The sequence below is a fragment of the Hylobates moloch genome, unplaced genomic scaffold (genome assembly GCF_009828535.3).
Source record: "Hylobates moloch isolate HMO894 unplaced genomic scaffold, HMol_V3 SCAFFOLD_22, whole genome shotgun sequence".
Taxonomy (NCBI): domain Eukaryota; kingdom Metazoa; phylum Chordata; class Mammalia; order Primates; family Hylobatidae; genus Hylobates; species Hylobates moloch.
In genome coordinates, this window is record NW_026652297.1 from 9942316 (window position 1) to 9964920 (window position 22605).

Below are 22605 nucleotides of genomic sequence, written 5' to 3' on the forward strand. Positions count from 1 at the left end.
CTGGATTAAGTTTATTGATTTGCATATGTTGAACCAGCCTTGCATCCCAGGGATGAAGCCCACTTGATCATGGTGGGTAAGCTTTTTGATGTGCTGCAGGATTTGGTTTGCCAGTATTTTATTGAGGATTTTTGCATCAATGTTCATCAAGGATATTGGTCTGAAATTCTCTTTTTCGGTTGTGTCTCTGCCAGGCTTTGGTATCAGGATGATGCTGGCCTCATAAAATGTGTTAGGGAGGATTCTCTCTTTTTCTATCGATTGGAATAGTTTCAGAAGGAATGGTACCAGTTCCTCCTTGTACCTCTGGTAGAATTCGGCTGTGAATCCATCAGCTCCTGGACTCTTTTTGGTTGGTAAGCTATTGATTATTGCCACAATTTCAGAGCCTGTTATTAGTCTATTCAGAGATTCAACTTCTTCCTGATTTAGTCTTGGGAGGGTGTATGTGTCGAGGAATTTATCCATTTCTTCTAGATTTTCTAGTTTATTTGCATAGAGGTGTTTGTAGTATTCTCTGATGGTAGATTGTATTTCTGTGGGATCAGTGGTGATATCTCCTTTATCATTTTTTATTGCGTCTATTTGATTCTTCTCTCTTTTCTTCTTTATTAGTCTTGCTAGCAGTCTATCAATTTTGTTGATCTTTTCAAAAAACCAGCTCCTGGATTCATTAATTTTTTGAAGGGTTTTTTGTGTCTCTATTTCCTTCAGTTCTGCTCTGATTTTAGTTATTTCTAGCCTTCTGCTAGCTTTTGACTGTGTTTGCTCTTGCTTTTCTAGTTCTTTTAATTGTGATGTTAGGGTGTCAATTTTGGATCTTTCCTGCTTTCTCTTGTGGGCATTTAGTGCTATAAATTTCCCTCTACACACTGCTTTGAATGTGTCCCAGATATTCTGGTATGTTGTGTCTTTGTTCTCAATGGTTTCAAAGAACATCTTTATTTCTGCCTTCATTTCGTTGTGTACCCAGCAGTCATTCAGGAGCAGGTTGTTCAATTTCCATGTAGTTGAGCGGTTTTGAGTGAGTTTCTTAATCCTGAGTTCTAGTTTGATTGCACTGTGGTCTGAGAGACAGTTTGTTATAATTTCTGTTCTTTTACATTTGCTGAGGAGAGCTTTACTTCCAACTCTGTGGTCAATTTTGGAATAGGTGTGGTGTGGTGCTGAAAAAAATGTATATTCTGTTGATTTGTGGTGGAGAGTTCTGTAGATGTCTATTAGGTCCACTTGGTGCAGAGCTGAGTTCAATTCCTGGATATCCATGTTAACTTTCTGACTCGTTGATCTGTCTAATGTTGACAGTGGGGTGTTAAAGTCTCCCATTATTATTGTGTGAGAGTCTAAGTCTCTTTGTAGGTCACTCAGGACTTGCTTTATGAATCTGGGTGCTCCTGTATTGGGTGCATATATATTTGGGATAGTTAGGTCTTCTTGTTGAATTGATCCCTTTACCATTATGTAATGGCCCTCTTTATCTCTTTTGATCTTTGTTGGTTTAAAGTCTATTTTATCAGAGACTAGGATTGCAACTCCTGCCTTTTTTTGTTTTCCATTTGTTTGATAGATCTTCCTCCATCCCTTTATTTTGAGTCTATGTGTGTCTCTGCATGTGAGATGGGTTTCCTGAATACAGCACACTGATGGGTCTTGACTCCTTATCCAATTTGCCAGTCTTTGTCTTTTAATTGGAGCATTTAGCTCATTTACATTTAAAGTTAATATTGTTATGTGTGAATTTGTTCCTGTCATTATGATGTTAGCTGGTTATTTTGCTCGTTAGTTGATGTAGTTTCTTCCTAGCCTTGATGGTCTTTACAATTTGGCATGTTTTTGCAGTGGCTGGTACCGGTTGTTCCTTTCCATGTTTAATGCTTCCTTCAGGAGCTCTTGTAGGGCAAGCCTGGTGGTGACAAAATCTCTCAGCATTTGCTTGTCTGTAAAGGATTTTATTTCTCCTTCACTTATGAAACTTAGTTTGGCATTCTGGCTTGAAAATTCTTTTCTTTAAGAATGTTGAATATTGGCCCCCACTCTCTTCTGGCTTGTAGAGTTTCTGCTGAGAGATCAGCTGTTAGTCTGATGGGCTTCCCTTTGTGGGTAACCCGACCTTTGTCTCTGGCCGCCCTTAACATTTTTTCCTTCATTTCAACTTTGGTGAATCTGACAATTCTGTGTCTTGGAGTTGCTCTTCTCGAGGAGTATCTTTGTGGCATTCTCTGTATTTCCTGAATCTGAATGTTGGTCTGCCTTGCTACATTGGGGAAGTTCTCCAGGATAATATCTTGCAGTGTTTTCCAACTTGGTTCCATTCTCCCTGTCACTTTCAGGTACACCAATCAGATGTAGGTTTGGTCTTTTCACAGAGTCCCATATTTCTTGGAGGCTTCGTTCATTTCTTTTTATTCTTTTTTCTCTAAACTTCCCTTCTCGCTTCATTTCATTCATTTTATCTTCCATCACTGATACCCTTTCTTCCAGTTGATCGCATCGGCTACTGAGGCTTCTGTATTCTTCATGTAGTTCTTGAAACTTGGCTTTCAGCTTCATCAGCTCCTTTAAGCACTTCTCTGCATTGGTCATTTTAGTTATACATTCCTTTAATTTTTTTTCAAAGTTTTTAACTTCTTTGCCATTGGTTTGAATTTCCTCCTGTAGCTCGGAGTAGTTTGATCGTCTGAAGCCTTCTTCTCTCAACTTGTCAAAGTCATTCTCCATCCAGCTTTGTTCCATTGCTGGTGAGGAACTGCATTCCTTTGGAGGAGGAGAGGTGCTCTGCTTTTTAGAGTTTCCAGTTTTTCTGCTCTGTTTTCTCCCCATTTTTGTAGTTTTTTCTACTTTTGGTCTTTGATGATGGTGATGTACAGATGGGTTTTTGGTGTGGGTGTCCTTTCTGTTTGTTAGTTTCCCTTCTACCAGACAGGACCCTCAGCTGCAGGTCTGTTGGAGTTTGCTAGAGGTCCACTCCAGACCCTGTTTGCCTGGGTGTCAGTAGCAGTGGCTGCAGAGCAGTGGATTTTCGTGAACTGCAAATTCAGCTGTCTGATCGTTCCTCTGGAAGTTTTGTCTCAGAGGAGTACCTGACTGACTGAGGTGTCAGACTGTCCCTACTGGGGGGTGCCTCCTAGTTAGGCTGCTCGGGGGTCAGGGACCCGCTTTAGGAGGCAGTCTGCCCGTTCTCAGATCTCCAGCTGCATGCTGGGAGAACCACTCCCGTCTTCAAAGCTGTCAGACAGGGACATTTAAGTCTGCAGAGGTCCTGCTGAATTTTTGTTTGTCTGTGCCCTGCCCCCAGAGGTGGAGCCTACAGAGGCAGGCAGGCCTCCTTGAGCTGTGGTGGGCTCCACCCAGTTCGAGCTTCCTGGCTGCTTTGTTTACCTAAGCAAGCCTGGGCAATGGCGGGTGCCCCTCCCCCAGCCTCACTGCTGCCTTGCAGTTTGATCTCAGACTGCTGTGCTAGCAATCAGCGAGACTCCGTGGGTGTAGGACCGTCCAAGCCAGGTGTGGGACACAATCTCCTGGTGTGCCATTTTCCAAGCCCATTGGAAAAGCGCAGTATTATGGTGGGAGTGACCCAATTTTCCAGGTGCTGTCTGTCACCCCTTTCTTTGACTAGGAAAGGGAACTCCCTGACCCCTTGAGCTTCCCGAGTGAGACAATGCCTTGCCCTGCTTCAGCTTGGCTTGTGCAGGGTGTGCTAAACCGACTGTCCTGCACCCACTGTTTGGCACTCCCTAGTGAGATGAACCCGGTACCTCAGATGGAAATGCAGAAATCACCCGTCTTCTGCCTCGCTTACGCTGGGAGCTGTAGACCGGAGGTGTTCCTATTCGGCCATCTTGCTCTTTCCCCAGTAGTTGAGTTTCAAAGAAGTGATGTACTTAGCCCAAGATAAGAGTTAATAGGTGGTGGGGTCACACTTGAATCCACGTCTTTCTAAACCTAAAGTCCGTGTTCTTCTGTCTAGTGTGTCACTTGCCCCAATATATTTTCCTTTCAGTCACATTCCATTTCCTCGCCCTCTTTATGTATTTATATGTCTAGCTATCATACTCTTCTCTAGTGACAAAGCTTTTGTACAGAGGAGCAAATGACTGACAATAGCCTAAGCTACTTGCTCTCCAAAGAGATTTGTATTTTAATGATGTAAGTTAGAAGCTGAAAGAATACAACTACAGCAATGGAATTCCATTATTTGTTCAGAGAGGGAGATTTCAGAGTTGCCTTGTCAATGTCTGTTAAATTTCACTACTTGAGCTGAAAGTTGTGAGTCTGAGTTAAAATCTGGCCTTGTTCTGAGCATCTGTCTTTTTCTTTGGATCTCTATTCTTGGTGTCCCTTTACTCACACTAATTCCCAAATTCTTTGTACAAGGAAGGAGTCTCCAACCCATTTCCTTTATGACTGAAGTGATGGAAGACCTGGCCCTCTGGAGGAAGGTGCTGATAGGGATCATAGGCTGCAATGGATGAGAACAAAGTTTTTCACCATTTACACTTTTCTAAGCCATTCTTGCTTACGTTTTGGTTCCTCTTTCATTTCTAGGTCTTGTGAGGACCCTTTATCTTGGAGTTCTGAGCCTTCCTTGTCTAAAAATATTTTCAGAGTTGTGGGCATGCTTAACTTACTAGTGTTAGGAAGAGGCTGCGATGGACCTTGGGCTCTGTGTGGGTGTTCTTTTTGGAATTCACACTGCCCTCTCAGCCTACATCTTTAGACCTCTTTGTGGTGCGAGCCCTCTGAGGCCCTGAATCTGGTTGTTCAGTCCTCCAGGAGTACATTTGCAGTTGAGGCTGGGAAGCAAGGGCTTTCCCTTAGGCTTTGTCTATTTGCTGTTTCAGGAAGATAGGTGATCTTGCCGAGAGCCTGGTCAGTGAGAGCTATCTTGCTCACAGGCATTTTATTCTGTGGCTCAGTATTTAGTGAGCTCTGCTCATTCAACATTGATCAACAGTTTCATATCCACCCTAGAGATTCCAATTCCAATGAGTATTGCTTTGAAACTCAGGGATTCCCTAACACTTGGCATGAATTATTCTTAACTTTCCATCTGTATTTATTTATTCAATCAAACACATACATGACATCTTGGAAAGCTGGAGTGTGCCTAGGGTGTGTTAGCTACTTTAAGAAATGTAAAAATAGAGGTTCTTTATTACATCATTCAGTTTATACTTTTGCCTTTGCTGAGTATATTTTTCAAACCAAAATCAGGGCAGGTGGGAATTCATGATTTTTTATTTTGAAGTAAAAGAATACCTAATGAAGACTTGCTTAAGCAGGGGGGAAAAAGGAGTTTTTGGCTCATTTAACTGAAAATCCAAGAGCATAGGTGGTTTCAGGTGCAACTGGTTCTAAGGATTCAAATAGTCTCAAGACTCAGTTCTCATTATTACTATATTGGTTGCAGTATCAGGTTCTATGTGGTAACATAATAGCAGCAACAGACTCACACTTTGTCCTTAAGGTTTAAATCCAGAAATGAAGAACCTGTCTCTCTCCCAGAAGTCTCAGCAATATCTTATTGACTCTGATTGGGTCATCTGAGCATCTTTAAGCCAATCACTGTGGCTAGAAAAATGCAATGTGCTGATTGGCTTAGACTCAAATTACATGTTTACCCTTACAGCTACGCATGGCTTTAACTCATTCAGATTACATGGATTGAATATGAGACGGAGTGGTTCCCCAGAGAAAGACTGGGATAAGACACCAGCACAATGCAAAGGGATGATGGGAGGCCAAAGCTACAGATATCCACCACACCTACTCTGATCAAGAATTTTTGAACTTCTGGACATAAAGCCAGATTGGAAGAAGTACTATGATGCCAGTGTGTTGTCATTTCTGGAACATATTTTTTGGGCAATGTAAGTTTGTCACAGAAAGTCAGTGATTTATGGTCACAGAACTGCTATCTCAGTCTTGATAGTCTTTAAAATTATTTGGTAACATCTCCCAGGAGAAACCAACAGAGAAAAAAGTGTTTTACCCAGTCTAGATACTGTTGACAATTTTGAGAGACCTTGTTTTGAAAACTTATTTGTTATATGTGCTGAGTGTCTCTAAATTGCTTTTAACATCTTGCAGAGAAATATGAAGTGCTCTGAAGGCTGCCAACAAAATGTCAAGTCAGTCCACTGGCAAAAAGGAAGAGAAACCATGGAAAAACATTATTGCTTATGTACCATCTGAATCTGAGCAGCTGACCTGAGGAAGGAGGTAAGAGGAAATGAAGGAATGAAATACTGAGTAAACACTTTACTAATAGTTTTAGAGGGAGGGATTCTACCTTTATCACTGAAACTCTACGAGAAACACCCATAGCTTCAAAGACAGTGGAATGCCTTTGCTTGTAGAGCAAAACTTACAGAATGAAAAAGAGACCTCAGCACAAATTTCTTTGAGCAATGTTTACTAACAGACTTGGGTTAGCCAAATGATTCCTCAAAAAGCTCTTAACATTTTTAGGAAAGCAAGCAAAATTATTAATCTTGAAATATTCATTATTAGTAGACTTATTTTAGGGCAAATACAGAACAGTAAACTTGTGCCAGGACAGTGATCTGATAGTGTTGGGAGAGACAGCCATGCTGCATAGATTAGAAGTCAAGGCAGTGGAGAAATGGTTATAGATAAGTAGAAGTCATAGAATTCAAGAGCTTCCAGGGAAACTTCTATTCCAGTGAATGCAGAGTCTCACTGCTAACAAAAGTATTTGAGCCAATTTGTTAAGGACAAAACTGTGGTAAGCTCCCACAGAATAGAGATAGACCTGTAAACTCTGAGATGACTTGTCCCTTGGAGATTTGGGTGGTAAAATCACTGGGCTGAAAGGTTTGTGCTATTTATTTTGTTTACATAAGTTAAATTAACATGATGTATTACTCTTTTGAAGGATTATATGCCAAAAGGCCAGTGGTTATTCTGATGGTCCTGAGGTCTCCTAAGGGACAAGCTTGAGGAGGGACTTAAATGGCCAAGGATGAAATAAGAAGCAGAAGAGGCTAGTGGTCTTTCTGATCCAAAGCTGTAAGGCCCAATGAACCAGTTGAGTTTCATCTTTCTTTTCCCCCTTTCTCATGTCCTGTGTGCTTACACACAAAGTTCAAGACAACTTTTGCCCCCAAATTGCCTTAACCAAAAAATGCCTGAGTGGTAGGTGGAAAAGGGGAGCTCTGTTTTTGGTGTTCAAAATCCTTTCCTTTTATGTTTTCGGTACTTTTCCTTGGAATTACCTTTCCTCCTCTTTGAAGAGGTGAACTTTAGAAAGGAAGACGTATAGATGGCTTTGGTTATAGCTGCCTCTCAGGTAAAAGAAGCCCTCTACGTGGTTTATCCTAGTTTACTGGGGGCTAGAGTGGAATTGAGGCTACAGTTTTCTTCATGGTAACACATAGGATGTGTTCCTGGCATACATGACACTATAGAGGAAGAAAGGGAAATGGAACAAGTGACTGTGCAGAAGTGGATTCTGAATTTTGGTGTCCTTGATCCAGACAAATTTAGCCTGTTTCCATCACTCACAATCATCCTAGGCAGAATCTAAACTTAGATCAATCAGATTTCAAAGCTCAGGCCTTTTCTTTGAAACATTTTCTACTCAGAAGCAGTGTCATGGAGGACAGGTAGAATTTAGAAAGACAGAGGGGTGGGGCAAGAGGACCCAAGAGAGGGCAGGAGAACAAGGAAAGGCAGAAGGCCAAGGAGAAAGCATTGGATTACTAAGGATGGAATGTGGTGGTGGTGGTAGAGTAATTGAGACCTCTGGTGCTGGAAATGGGGATTCTAGATGTAGTGATAATAGAAAAGTGATAGTGGAGAAATCGAGACCAGGAAAGGACCCCGTCTTTGGAAGGTGGATGGAGTAGGCTGGGGAGTTTGAGCAGACATGGACATGGTGGCAGCAGACTGTTAGGGGCAGGAGCCTTGTGGCTGCTGTGGTCAGCAGTGACTGATTTTCCCGAACTCTTTCATAGACACACCAATCCATCGTCTCCAATTCCATTTTTGCATTGGAATTGTATTTCTAATCCAATTCCTCGGTCTGTTGGCATTTCCTCTGTCTCAGAGGCCTGCGGGCCTATGACTGAAGAGGTGCAGCTCCCAGTCCCCCTCACTCAGCACTGTCAGTTGGCGGAAGTTAAGAGTACAAAGGATCTTGGTGGATGGCTCAGGGTTCCTGCAGCTAAATTATGGCCAGATTAAGGCCTTTAGATTGAGTCACAAATGTGAGAGAGATTCTGGAAGTAGAGGAAGGCAGGTTTAGAAAGAAAAAGTGGTTCCTTATGAGCTGATCTAATCACAAATAAAGCTCCTGGAGGCTAGGCGACATGCTGGGGCTGAGTAAATGAGGAAGAGGATTTTCACAAAATAAACTGTCTCCACCTCCCATTCCTCAATTACCCTTAACTCTTCGGGGCTAGCATGGTAATGATGCATTTAGTTCCCAAGACCTGTAATGGAAAAGAAGAAGGCAAACTGGTTAAAACAAATAATGACTCATGTGACTAAAATGTCTAGAGGTAGAGAGTGCAGTCTTTAGGCACATTCTGACCAGGGCTCTGGCTCCATTTCTCTGGCATTCTTTCTGCTCTGCCATTTTGAGTCAGTTGCATTCCCAGACTGGCTTGCCTTAGAGTTCAATGGTTGGAGCATTCCTGGGCTTCACATCCATACACCATTCCGTTCAGAGAAAGAGAGATTCTCTTTTCCAAACCATAAAAAGTCTTGCATTTTGTTCTAATTGAACCAATTACTCTGTTGAGGAGGAGGATCTGCTGTAGGACTTTTGGGGCCAGTGTCAGGAATGGGGTTGGTAGACCAATCTCACTCAGACCCTGTGCCTACACAATGGATGGAAAGAGATAGAAGTTGGAGGGAGAGGGCAGCCAGCAATGTCCTCTCCAGAATCATCAGAGCAATGGACAAGTGTATCCATAGCATGGATACACTTATGTGGAAGAAGACAGGAAACATGTTTACCACAATAATACAGATCTGGGGCCATACCTGGAATGGGTATAGCATTGCAGAAGAAATATTTTTTCTTATTTACCCCAAATATACCATTGGCAGCAAAGGCAATGATTACAGGGTCATCTTCTCTATGACATTTCCATAGCCTTGCCAAAGAAATAGGTGGATAGATTGATGTATAGATGTATGGATGGATAGCTAGCTAGCTGGTGGATAGGTGGCAGATAGATGGATAGATAAGGCAAATTCCATGGGTCTATGTGTCTGTTTTTGTACCAACACCATGATGTTTTGGTTACCATAGCCTTGCAGTATAGTTTGAAGTCAGGTAATGTGATGCCTCAGCCTTAGTTCTTTTTGCTTAGGATTGCTGTGGCTATTGGGGCTCTTTTTTGGTTCCATATGAATTTTACAATTTTTTTCTAATTCAGTGAAAAATGTCATTGATAGTTTGAAAGGAATCACATTGAATCTGTAAAATGCTTTGGGTAATATTGTCATTTTAATAAAATTGATTCTTTTTATCCATGAGCATAGAGTGTTTTCACATTTGTGTTGTCTCTGATGTTTTTCAGCAGTGTTTTATAATTCTTGTTGTAGAGATCATTTACCTCCCTGGTTGGCTGTATTCCTAGGCATTTTATTCTTTTTGTGGCTATTGTGAATGGGATTGGATTCTTGATATGGCTCTCAGCTTGGACATTATTGGTGTATAGAAATGTTAGTGATTTTTGTACTTTTTTTTTTATCCTGAAACTTTGCTGAAGTTGTTTATCAGTTCTAGGAGCCTTTGGGCAGACACTATGGGGTTTTCTACGTGTACAGTCATATCATCTGTGAAGAGAGATAGTTTGATTTCCTCTCTTCCTATTTAGATGCCTTTTATTTTTTTCTCTTGCCTGATTGCTCTAGCTAGAACTTCCGGAACTATGTTGAATAGGAGTGGTGAGAATGGGCATCTTGTCTTATTCTGGTTCTTAGGAGGAATGCTTCTAGCTTTTGCCTGTTCAGTATGATGTTAGCTATGGGTTTGTCATAGATAAGTATTATTATTTTGAGGTATGTTTCTTCAATGCCTAGCTAGTTCAGGGTTTTTAACATGAAAGGATGTTGAATTTTATTGAAAGCCTTTTTTGTCTTTTGAGATGATCACATGGTTTTTGTTTTTAGTTCTGTTTATGTGATGAATCACTTTGATTGATTTGCATATGTTGAACCAATCTTGCATCCCAGGAATAAAGCCTACTTATTTGTGGTGAATTGGTTTTTTTTGATGTGCTGCTGTATTTCACTTGCTAATATTTTGTTGATGATTTTTAAATCTCTATTCTTTGGAGATATTGGCCTGAAGTTTTCCTTTTTCATTGTGTTTCTGTCAGATTTTGATATCAGAATAATGCTAGCCTCCTAGAATGAGTTAGGGAGGAGTCCTTCCTTCTCAATTTTTTTGGAAGAGTTTCAGTACGATTGGTATCAGCTCTTCTTTATATATCGGTAGCAATCAGCTGTGGACCCATCTGGTCCAGGGCTCTTTGGAGTTGGTACGTTTTTTATTACTGATTTAATTTGGGAACTTGTTATTGGTCTGTTCAGGATTTCAGTTTCTTCCTTGTTCAACCTGGGGAGGTTGTATGTTTCCAGGAATTTATCCATTTACTCTAGGTTTTCTAGTTTGTGTGCATAGGAGTGTTCATTATGGTCTCTGAGGGTTTTTAAAAATTTTTTGTGGGGTTGGTGGTAATGTTCCCTTTGTCATTTCTGACTGTGTTTATTTCTATTTTTTATTAGCCTACTTAGTTGTCTCTCAATCTTATTTATTCTTTTAAGAGACCAACTTTTGGTTTCACTGATCTTTTCGTGTGTCTGTTTCATTTCATTTTTCATGTGTCTGTTTCATTTCGTTAAGCTCCGATTTTGGTTATTTATTTTCTTTTAGCTTTGGGGTTGGTTTGCTCTTGTTTTACAGTTTCTCTAGGTGTGATGTCAAGTTGTTAATTTGAGATCATTCAAACTCTTTGATATGGGTGTTTAGCACTATAAACTTGACTCTTTACACTGCTTTAGCAATGTCCCAGAGATTCTGAAATGTTGTATCTTTATTTTCATTAGCTTCAAAAAATTTCTTGATTTCTGCCTCAATTTCATTATTTACCCAAAAGTCCTGCACGAGCAGATATTTTAATGTCCATGTAATTGTATGGTTTTGAGAGATCTTCTTGGTGTTAATTTCTATTTTTGTGCTGTGGTCTGAGAGTGTGGTTGGTATGATTTTGGTTTTATTAAATTTTTTGAGAATTGCTTTATGGCCAAGCATGTCATTAATTTTAGAATATGCACAACATGCTGATGAAAAGAATGTTTATTCTGTTGTTTTTGGGTGGAGTGTTCTGTAGATATCTGTAAAGTCCAATTGGTCAAGAGTTGAGTTTAGGTCCCAAATATATTTGTTAGTTTTCTGCCTCAGTGGTTTTTCTAATACTGTCAGTGGGGCGTTGAAGTCTTCCACTATTATCGAGTGGTGATTTAAGTTTCTTTGTAGGTCTCTGAGAACTTGTTTTATGAATCTGGGTGCTCCAGTGTTGGGTGCATATATATTTAGGATAGTTAAGTCTTGTTGTTGAATGGAGCCTTTTATCATGATGTAACACCCTTTTGGATTGTTGTTGGTTTAAAGTCTATTTTGTCCAAAATAAGAATAGCAATCCCTGCTGTTTTTTGTTTTCCATTTGTTTGACAGATCTTTCTCCATCCTTTTACTTTCAGCCTATGTGTGTATTACACATAAGGTGGGTGTCTTGATGATAGCATATTGTTGGGTATTGCTTCACTATCTAGCTTGCCACTCTGTGCCTTTTAAGTGGGATGTTTAGCCTGTATATGTTCAAGGTTAATATTAATATGTGTGGATTGGTCCTGTTATGTTGTTAGCTGGTTTTTAATGTAGACTGGATTGTGCAGTTGCTTTATAGTGTATATAGTCTATGTACTTAAGATTGTTTTTGTGGTGGCCTATAATGGTCTTTTGTTTCCATATTTAGTGCTCCCTTGAAGACTTCCTGTAATGCAGGTTTGGTGGTAAGAAATTCCCTTAGCATTTGGTTGTCTTAAAAGGATTTTGTTTTTCTTTCGCTTATGAAGCTTAGTTTGGCTGGATATAAAATTATTGTTTGGAATTTCTTTTCTTTAAGGATGATAAATATAGGCCCTCAATCTCCTTGGGCTTATAGAGTCCACTGGTGGCCTTACGAGGTTCCCTTAATGCTGAATATAGGCCCCCAATCTCCTTGGGCTTATGGGGTTTCTGTGGAAAGGCCCACTGGTAGCCTTACGGGATTCTCTTTGTAGGTGACCTGCCTCTTCTCTCTAGCTGTCTTTAATATTTTCTCTTTTGTGTTGACCTTGGAGAATCTGATGACTGTGTGTCTCAGTGATGGTCATCTTATATAGTATCTTGCAGGGGTTCTCTGAATTTCCTGAATTTGAATGTCAACCTCTTTAGTGAAGTTGGGGAAATTTTCATGGACAGTATCCTTGAATGTTTTCCAAGTTGATTGTTCTCTCTTTCTGTCTTTCAGGGATGCCAGTGAGTCATACGTTTCGTCTCTACATAATCTCATATTTCTTGGAGGTTCTGCTTATTGTTTAAAATTCTTTTTTCTTTATTTTTGTCAGACTGAGTTGATCAAGGAATCAGTCTTTGAGCTCTGAGAGTCTTTACTCAGCTTAATCTATTCTGCAGTTAGTATTTTTGATTGTATTATGAAATTATTGTTGTGAGTTTTTCAGCTCTATCAGATCAATTTGGTTCTTTCTTAAAATGGCTATTTTGTCTGTCAGCTCTTTAATCATTTTACTGGATTTCTTAGATGCCTTGGATTGGGTTTCAATTTTCTTCTGAATTTGATGATCTTTATCGCCATCCAGATTTTGAATTCTGTGTCTGTCATTTTAACCATTTCAGTCTGGTTAAGCACCATTGCTGGGGAGCTAGTGCAGTCATTTGGAGGTGGGAGACACTCTTGCTTTTAGCATTGCCAGAGTTCTTGCACTGTGTTTTTCTCATCTCTGTGGGCTAATATTCCTTTAATTTTTGAAATTGCTGTCCTTTAGTTGGGGCTTCCTGCTTTTATATTATTTGATGCCCTTGAGGGTTTGACTGTGGTATAGGTTGGGTTTAGTCAACTGGCTTTGCTTCTGGATGATTTCAAGGTGCCAAGGCTCAGCTCAGCACTCCTTGGCTGAGTGCTCTAACCCTGAGTGGCTGGGACCAGGCCCGTGGCTTTATTCTCTGGCACCTCAAGGTTAAGCATCTGCTCTATTGGAGGGGCTGAGGTGTTCCTGGTCCACTGGCAACAATACTCTGATGGGGGTGCCAGAAAAAGCACTTTGTCAGGGCAGTGGCAGTGGTATTTGTGCTTGCACATGTATGCCAATGGTGGTGAGGTGGTAAGGTCCACATTGCATGCATTTGCCAGCAATGCAGTGGGGGGAGGCTGTGAGTGGGTGTGAGCTGACAGGGCCCATCTGCAAAAGCTTTCTGATGGTTAGGAGGAGTCTGCCAGTGAAAGAGTTATAGTGGTAGCTGCTGGCAAGTGCCCTGATTGGGCAACCAAGGCTGTGTTGTAAGCAGATGTGACCAGGCAGGGACCCTGGGAGAGGCTGGCATACAGGGCAGTGTTCAGATCAGACTGACCCCTTCCCATAGGCAGGATATCCCTGTTCTGTCCAGGTCTGACAGTCAACAAAGGCCAAAGCCTCCTAGAGGAACATGGCAAGTCTTGGTGGGTGAGCATTCCTGGCCATGCTCCCCTGCCCCCACTGCCACATTAAACCTTTTGGGCTCTACATAGACTGGATCCCTGGTCTTGCCAACTTTTTAAACAGCTCTCCATGCCAACTCAAATGTCATTGTGGGTTGTGGGGTCTTTTGCGTATAGGATTTCCAGAGGCCCATGGCAAGTGGGGCTCACTCCATACCTGTTGTAACTCTTTCCCCAGGAGCTGCTTGGGGCCAGGAACAAGTCCTGGTGCTCAGCAACCCTGTGCAGGGTTCCCAGATTCCTCTCACTTCAGCCCAGGGTCTGTGTCCTCCCTCTGTTTGCTCTCAATGCCTTCCTCTTGCAGATCTGCTCGGAATGTGCTGGTCTTTTTAATGGTCTGGTCTGTCAGTGACAGAAGCTCTTCCTGGCTGTGTCTAGTTTGCCATCTTGGCTTTTTCAGTTTTTAAAAAGCAACAAATCTTCTAACATCTGGGCGTTTGGCTACTGTTTTGCATCTCTTCACATTCCAGCGGTCTTTCCTTTGCTCAAGACAGGTGATCACGTCTGGCTTAGAGATAGCAACACTATTTTCTGGCTTCTGGGGGTCCTGGCATCTTAGTTATGTGTCTCCCAATACCTGCAGGTCATAGAGTCACAGAGGCTGTGGGAGAGTCACCTGGGACTCCAAGAGCAGTGGACATAGAGCAGTAAAGGCAGGACCTGGAGTGTTGGTGTCCCAGGAGAGCGCTCTTCAGCTCCCACTTCGCAAACTTATAACAGAATGTATCCACTCAGCCTGGCTCTTCTCTGTCCTGAACCTTGATGTTGACTTTATACAATATATATAAAAATTAACCCTAAATAGATCGTACTTTCATATAAAAGCTAAAATCATAAAACATCTATAGGAAAACATAGAGGCAAGTTTTTTGACCTTGGCTTAAGTAAAGATTTGTTAGATAAAACACAGAAAGCAGAAACTATAAAAGAGAATATTTGATAAATTGAACTTCATGAAAATCAAATCTTTTGCCCTTTTAAAGACTATCTTAAGAAAATGGGGCCTACTTGAGGGACGATAGGGAAAAATAACTATCAGGTACCATGCTTAGTACCTGAGTAATGAAATAATCTGTTTGCCAAACTCCTGTGATATGAGTTTACCTATATAACCTTTTGCATATACTCCTGAATCTAAAATAAAAGTTAAAAAAAAAAAAAGACAGTGAAAATACAAGCCTCAGACTGGGACAAAATTTTTGCCAACTGTATATTGAATAAAGGACTTATATCCAGAGTATACAAAGAACTCTCAAAATTCAGTATTAAGAATCAAAACATTGAAATTTTTAAAAAGGCAAAAGATTTGATCAGGCTCTTTACCACAGAAGATATATGAATGGAAAATAAGCATATAAAAAGATGCTTAACATTATTTGTCACAGGGGAACTCCAAATTAATGGTACCTCAATGAAATACCACTACATACACATTAACATGGCCAGATATAAAAAGACTAATGATACCAAATGTCAAACAGAATGTGGAACAACTGGAACTCTTATAAATTGCTGACACAAGAGCAAAGCAGGATAGGCTCTTTAGGTAATAATTTGGTATTGTCTTATAAAGTTAAACATATATTTACCTTATCTTCCAGCCATTCTACTTCTGTGTATTTATCTTAGAGAAAAGAAAACATATGCCACATAAAGATTTGTATACAAACGTTCATGGCAACTTTATTCAACATAGACAAAAACTAGAAACAACTTACATGTCTACTAACGGGTGAATGCATAAGTAAATTTTGATACATTCATACAATGGAATACTACTTAGCAATAAAAAGGATCAACCTAATGATACGTGGAACAACACAGATAAATCCTAAAAGCATCATGTTGAGTGAAACAGCCAGACCTAAAAGACCATATACTTTATTCTTCCATTGTATGATATTCTAGAAAAAGCTGAAGTGCAGTGATGGGATCCACGTCAGTGGTTGCCTGAAGAAAGAAAGTTGGGATAGAGGCCAAAGGGAATGTTTTGGGAGTAATGCAAATATTCTATATCTTGACTGTGGTGGTAGTTAAAAGATTATATTCAATTTGTCAAAACTAATCAAATTGTACACTTAAAATGGCTGACTTTTGGTATGTAAGTTAAACTTCAATAACTCTCATTTTAAAACTTGTTATAGTGTGTTTTGTTTTGCTGGTTACAAGGTTTCCATGTTATTGCACAACAGCTTTATAGAAGACAACAACTCCCTCTAGTACCTAACGGGTGACATCACATTTCTTTCTACTGGAGCCCCCATCAGCAGCCTGGGTTCCACATTTGACTGCACAGGTGAAATTCCCAACTTCTGCCTGGTGAAGAAGCTGTAGGCTCAGAAGTTTGAGGAAGTGAAGGAAAAATATCAGCACTACTGAGGAAAGGAGAGAACAGTGGACTGGAAGTGGATCTAGGGCTGCACCTGACTCGCAGTTACTCACTGGTTCTCTGAACTTGGGGCTTTTCCTTTGTCCATAGACTGATTGATTTAGCCAGAGCTGGCTGAGCAGTTTTCCTGGGCCTGACCCTCTGTGATCCACCAGAGTTGCAGTGGTGACTTCAATGTGTCCCTAATTTCAAAGATCTCACAGCCTGGGAAGAAAAGCAGACACAGGCATAGATAACTATTATAATGTAATTGGCAAGTGCTGTGATACAAAGATGTACTCAGGATATTACAGGGGCTGGGACTCTGTTAAGCCTCAACAACCTCACATATTAAATATCGGTAATAACAATAGCGACCTCCCAAGATCATTGTGAGGAATTAATGAAATATTTAAAAGTGTGTTTTCAAGCTATATGTTGTATAAGTTGCATATGAAACAGCATTAACAGCATGTTTCTGATCTCTGCTAGGCCCTAGCTGGCTTTAGGCCCATCTTTAAGAAATGGAGTATGGCTTATGACTGAATAAACTAATCATAATAATAGCTACCAGGTGCTGTGCAAATATTATACTATTTAATCCTCATAAACATCATGCAGGATCTGTACCATTAGCCTCATTTTACCCTGGAGAAAAGCAAGACTCCTAAAAGTTATAGAACTTGTCAAGAGTCACCCAGCCAGTGAACATTGACTTTAGTGGAAGGCAGTTAGAAAGGCAGGATTCCAGGTCATTTTTTTTCCCTTTTAGTTAGACTTATGCTGGTTTTGCTGTGCTTGTGATGTTATGAAGGACCACAAATCCAAACTCCTGCAGAATCCAGGCAGGTAATGTTAAAGAGGGAGGGAGCTGCGAAGCCAACTGTTAGACAAGTAGAGACTGTGGGGAACTGAGGGGCAGGGAACATGCCCTATCTGAAGAAGTGAGCTGCTCCCTCTCCAGCCACACATGCTGTGCCAAGCAGGAGTGCCAGCTCCGTGTGGCTGTTGCCCCTGATATTCCCAAAGCAGCAGAAATTTGAATTTAAAAGTGGATCTGACAGTGAAGTATCCTGATTTTTATTGTTAAATAGTTTAAAATTAGTAAAATTTTTGTGTAGGCCTAACCGAACACATTGTGGGTTTAGTTTGCAACATCTGGTCTACATAATTTTTTTTAGTGGAAGACTAAGAACCAGAAAAATTGGCATGGCTAAATTCAAAGATGTGGCATATTGTATTGCATTTTTGGATGACAGGCTATTTTAAACCATCTTGGTCAGTTACATGGATAAGGTTAAATAATGACAGATGGGGCAGGGCTGCTTTTGGGGTCTGGAGCAGTGGTTATGTAGGCTATGATCAGCTGTCTCACATTGGAGGACTGTACTCCATGTAAGTTGTCTCTAAAATATAGCACAACAAAACCCACAGGGAACTGGGAAATGGGGACAGCGGCCTGCCTTCCAGACTCTGCAGCCCGAATAAAATAGCTTTTGAGGGAAAGACAGCCATAGGGTTATTTGCCACTGCTTGCAGCAACTTCACTAATCAGTACTGGCCTCAGGGCTCAAAGTCAAAAAGCGAAAGAAATTGAAGGCTAAAGTTTCTGATTCAGTGAATGGAGATTTTCCCTAGTTACAGGTCTATTGGTAATGCTTGTCAAAGGACAGAAATCCTTGATTTGTATATCGTAAGCTAAAGAAAGCTCAACCTCATTTATTAGTTCAGGGTTCAATTGAGACGACTGGCTGTCTAGAGAGGCACAGGGTGGAGAGGTGCAAGTCACAGTGCTTACTTGCATCCCACCACTAGTGTTCAGAATCTGTGCTGTGTCCCTGAGTACTGAGTCAGGTGCTCTGCCTGATCAGGGGCAGCACCTGTGCTGAGGGGCTGGCGATGCACCTAGTGCTGGGATGTGCAGTTATGACACTGGCCTTCAGCATCATCTAATAAATAGAGTTTCCTGGATTAGGTCCTCTCAGGACATTTTTGGCTGCTTCTTTGGATTGCCTTCTCACATGTCAATAATTTGGCAATGCCATTGTTTATAGAGAGAATTAAATGGTAAATCAATCTTTCTTCTAGTGTGGTTGATCCAAATTTGCTTTTTGTCATCAATAGTTTTGGAAATTGTTTTTCAGTTGTACACTTTATTTCCATAAATGTCACATAAATTTTTAGAGTTGTTGTCACATTTGGGAAACTGTTAAACATAAAATTAGACAATTTAGTTCTTTATGTAATTTCTACATTCTTTGAGGCATATTTTTCTATCTTGTCATCTTTAATATTTCTGGGACTTTTAGTCAAGCCAAATTGATACACCCTTAGGAGTATCAATTTGATACTGGCCAAAGCATCTTTAAAATGCTTAAAATAGAAAAAATATAAAAAGATAATGAACAGAATCAGAAATCTTCAAAATTAAATATATTTCAATAGCTGAGTGCGATTTTAATTTATGCGTTATTTTGTCTCATAATTCCTGTCACTTTTACTTATAATTCTTCTCATAAGGATCCTAGACATATTTAAAGTCATCATCAGAGTATCTATAATTTTACTCTCATCTGGAATGAATTCATATTTGATTATTTTGTCTTCCATTGCATTTGATTTCCTCATGCATTCGGAATTTGGGTCCATAGGCTCATTTTAAGAGAGAGGTCTCGCCTCACCACCTTATCTTCATATAAATACACACACACCACACACACACCACACACACACATACACACACGCACTGTTTTAGTTAGGGTGCATTTGGCCTCATGTAAGCAGATACCCAATCAACACTGGCTAAACCATAAGGACATTTATGATTTACTTTAGGATAAGTAAGGCTGGGTATTCCAGGGTTCACTGAGTGGTCCAACAACGTCAGGACTCAAGGTCAGCATTTCTCCCTTTCCTTAATAGTTGCAGAGGCTGTCTCAGCTTTGGGCATACTGTTATTACCATGACCGTTCTGGAGTCTTGACATATTTGCTTTATATAGATATAGTGAGGCCAATAAAATCAGATGACTATTCATTTTAACCCATTTGGATGAGTTCAAACCTTCTTAGTGGCCTCAATATCAGGGAAAGCTAAAGAAATTGAAGTGGAGCTTCAAGTGGATCTACTGATGCTGCAATTGTTCTCAGTCTAAGCCAATCCCCAAAAGCCACTGCATGGGCAGAAAGACCTGTGCCTTCCTTTATCACGGGGTTTCTGGCCATTCTGCCCCTGACACTGGGTGGAACAGCTGAGGCAACAGGGTACACAAAACCTGTGGTTTATTTACAATGAATGGCCACATCATTGCATGAGTCAACAGATCTGCTGCACCTAGGAAATTCCTGAGTGCTGTTGCTTAGGCACTGACTTTCCTTTACAACTTCAAAACCATTCTTTGGGATCGTTATGTAGCCCTCAACATTATGAAGAAAAATTGCTTAAAGCTTGAGAATAAGGCAAAAATGCAGGCAGATATCCTTTTAATGGTTAACAGGTTCAACTGAAGATTATTTTTTTAAATATCTATGAGAATGTACCTGTGTCTGACCTTGCTATTCACTATTTGGTCCAGCCATTGTCAAGTTATATGTTACATGCCAATTTCTAATCTGTTTAACAGAAAATAACCCCTCCCTTGCCAACCCTCAGTTGTGGTTTTACTGCCCTGTAAGATAGTGACTAGTTTTGCATCTGGCCTAGCAATCTTTTTTTTTTTTTTTTAGTGTTTTTTATTTTATTTTATTATTATACATTAGGTTTTAGGGTACATGTGCACAATGTTCAGGTTTGTTACATATGTATCCATGTGCCATGCTGGTTTGCTGCACCCATTAACTCATCATTTAGCATTAGGTATATCTCCTAATGCTGTCCCTCCCCCCACCCCCCCACCCCACAACAGTCCCCAGAGTGTGATGTTCCCCTTCCTGTGTCCATGAGTTCTCATTGTTCAATTCCCACCTATGAGTGAGAACATGCGGTGTTTGGTTTATTGTCCTTGCGATAGTTTACTGAGTATGATGTTTTCCAGTTTCATCTATGTCCCTACAAAGGACATGAACTCATCACTTTTTATGGCTGCATAGTATTCCATGGTGTATATGTGCCACATTTTCTTAATCCAGTCTATCGTTGTTGGACATTTGGGTTGGTTCCAACTCTTTGCTATTGTGAATAGTGCTGCAATAAACATACGTGTGCATGTGTCTTTATAGCAGCATGATTTATAGTCCTTTGGGTATATACCCAGTAATGGGATGGCTGGGTCAAATGGTATTTCTAGTTCTAGATCCCTGAGGAATCGCCACACTGATTTCCACAATGGTTGAACTAGTTTACAGTCCCACCAACAGTGTAAAAGTGTTCCTATTTCTCCACATCCTCTCCAGCACCTGTTGTTTCCTGACTTTTTAATGATGGCCATTCTAACTGGTGTGAGATGGTATCTCACTGTGGTTTTGATTTGCATTTCTCTGATGGCCAGTGATGATGAGCATTTTTGCATGTGTTTTTTGGCTGCATAAATGTCTTCTTTTGAGAAGTGTCTGTTCATGTCCTTCGCCCACTTTTGGATGGCGTTATTTGTGTTTTTCTTGTAAATTTGTTTGAGTTCATTGTAGATTCTGGATATTAGCCCTTTGTCAGATGAGTAGGTTGCAAAAATTTTCTCCCATTTTGTAGGTTGCCTGTTCACTTGGGTGGTAGTTTCTTTTGCTGTGCAGAAGCTCTTTAGTTTAATTAGATCCCATTTGTCAATTTTGGCTTTTGTTGCCATTGCTTTTGGTGTTTTAGACATGAAGTCCTTGCCCACGCCTATGTCCCGAATGGAATTGCCTAGGTTTTCTTCTAGGGTTTTTATGGTTTTAGGTCTAACATTTAAGTCTTTAATCCATCTTGAATTAATTTTTATATAAGGTGTAAGGAAGGGATCCAGTTTCAGCTTTCTCCATATGGCTAGCCAGTTTTCCCAGCACCATTTATTAAATAGGGAATCCTTTTCCCATTGCTTATTTTTGTCAGGTTTGTCAAAGATCAGATAGTTGTAGACATGCAGCGTTATTTCTGAGGGCTCTTTTCTGTTCCATTGATCTATGTCTCTGTTTTGATACCAGTACCATGCTGTTTTGGTTACTGTAGCCTTGTAGTATAGTTTGAAATCAGGTAGCGTGATATCTACAGCTTTGTTCTTTTGGCTTAGGATTGACTTGGCGATGCGGGCTCTTTTATGGTTCCATATGAACTTTAAAGTATTTTTTTCCAATTCTGTGAAGAAAGTCATTGGTAGCTTGATGGGGATGGCATTGAATCTATAAATTACCTTGGGCAGTATGGCCATTTTCACGATATTGATTCTTCCTACCCATAAGCATGGAATGTTCTTCCATTTGTTTGTATCCTCTTTTATTTCATTGAGCAGTGGTTTGTAGTTCTCCTTGAAGAGGTCCTTCACATCCTTGTAAGTTGGATTCCTAGGTATTTTATTCTCTTTGAAGCAATTGTGAATGGGAGTTCACTCATGATTTGGCTCTCTGTTTGTCTGTGATTGGTGTACAAGAATGGTTGCGATTTTTGTACATTAATTTTGCCTCCTGAGACTTTGCTGAAGTTGCTAATCAGCTTAAGGAGATTTTGGGCTGAGACAATGGGGTTTTCTAGATATACAATCATGTATTCTGCAAACAGGGACAATTTGACTTCCTCTTTTCCTAATTGAATACCCTTTATTTCCTTCTCCTGCCTGATTGCCCTGGCCAGAACTTCCAGCACTATGTTGAATAGGAGCGGTGAGAGAGGGCATCCCTGTCTTGTGCCAGTTTTCAAAGGGAATGCTTCCAGTTTTTGCCCATTCAGTATGATATTGGCTGTGGGTTTGTCATAGATAGCTCTTATTATTTTGAGATACGTCCCATCAATACCTAATTTATTGAGAGTTTTTAGCATGAAGGGTTGTTGAATTTTGTCAAAGGCCTTTTCTGCCTCTATTGAGATAATCATGTGGTTTTTGTCTTTGGTTCTGTTTATATGCTGGATTACATTTATTGATTTGTGTATGTTGAACCAGCCTTGCATCCCAGGGATGAAGCCCACTTGATCATGGTGTATAAGCTTTTTGATGTGCTGCTAGATTCGGTTTGCCAGTATTTTATTGAGGATTTTTGCATCAATGTTCATCAAGGATACTGGTCTGAAATTCTCTTTTTTGGTTATATCTCTGCCAGGCTTTGGTATCAGGACGATGCTGGCCTCATAAAATGTGTTAGGGAGGATTCCCTCTTTTTCTATTGATTGGAATAGTTTCAGAAGGAATGGTACCAGTTCCTCCTTGTACCTCTGGTAGAATTCGGCTGTGAATCCATCAGGTCCTGGACTCTTTTTTTGTTGGTAAGCTATTGATTATTGCCGCAATTTCAGAGCCTGTTATTGGTCTATTCAGAG

The 22605-nt window shown here is 40.4% G+C and overlaps 1 long non-coding RNA gene across 2 annotated transcripts in view; it reads left to right on the forward strand.

The window, feature by feature from the left end:
• Positions 1-22605, forward strand: part of LOC131382279 (uncharacterized) — a 135471-nt gene that overhangs the window by 43757 nt on the left and 69109 nt on the right. The window contains exons 4-5 of one of the 2 annotated variants that reach the window (XR_009211588.1): positions 5630-5870; positions 6091-6222. This is a non-coding gene — a long non-coding RNA (uncharacterized LOC131382279). The remainder of the gene's footprint in view (positions 1-5629; positions 5871-6090; positions 6223-22605) is intronic. The other variant, XR_009211589.1, reaches the window with a different exon arrangement.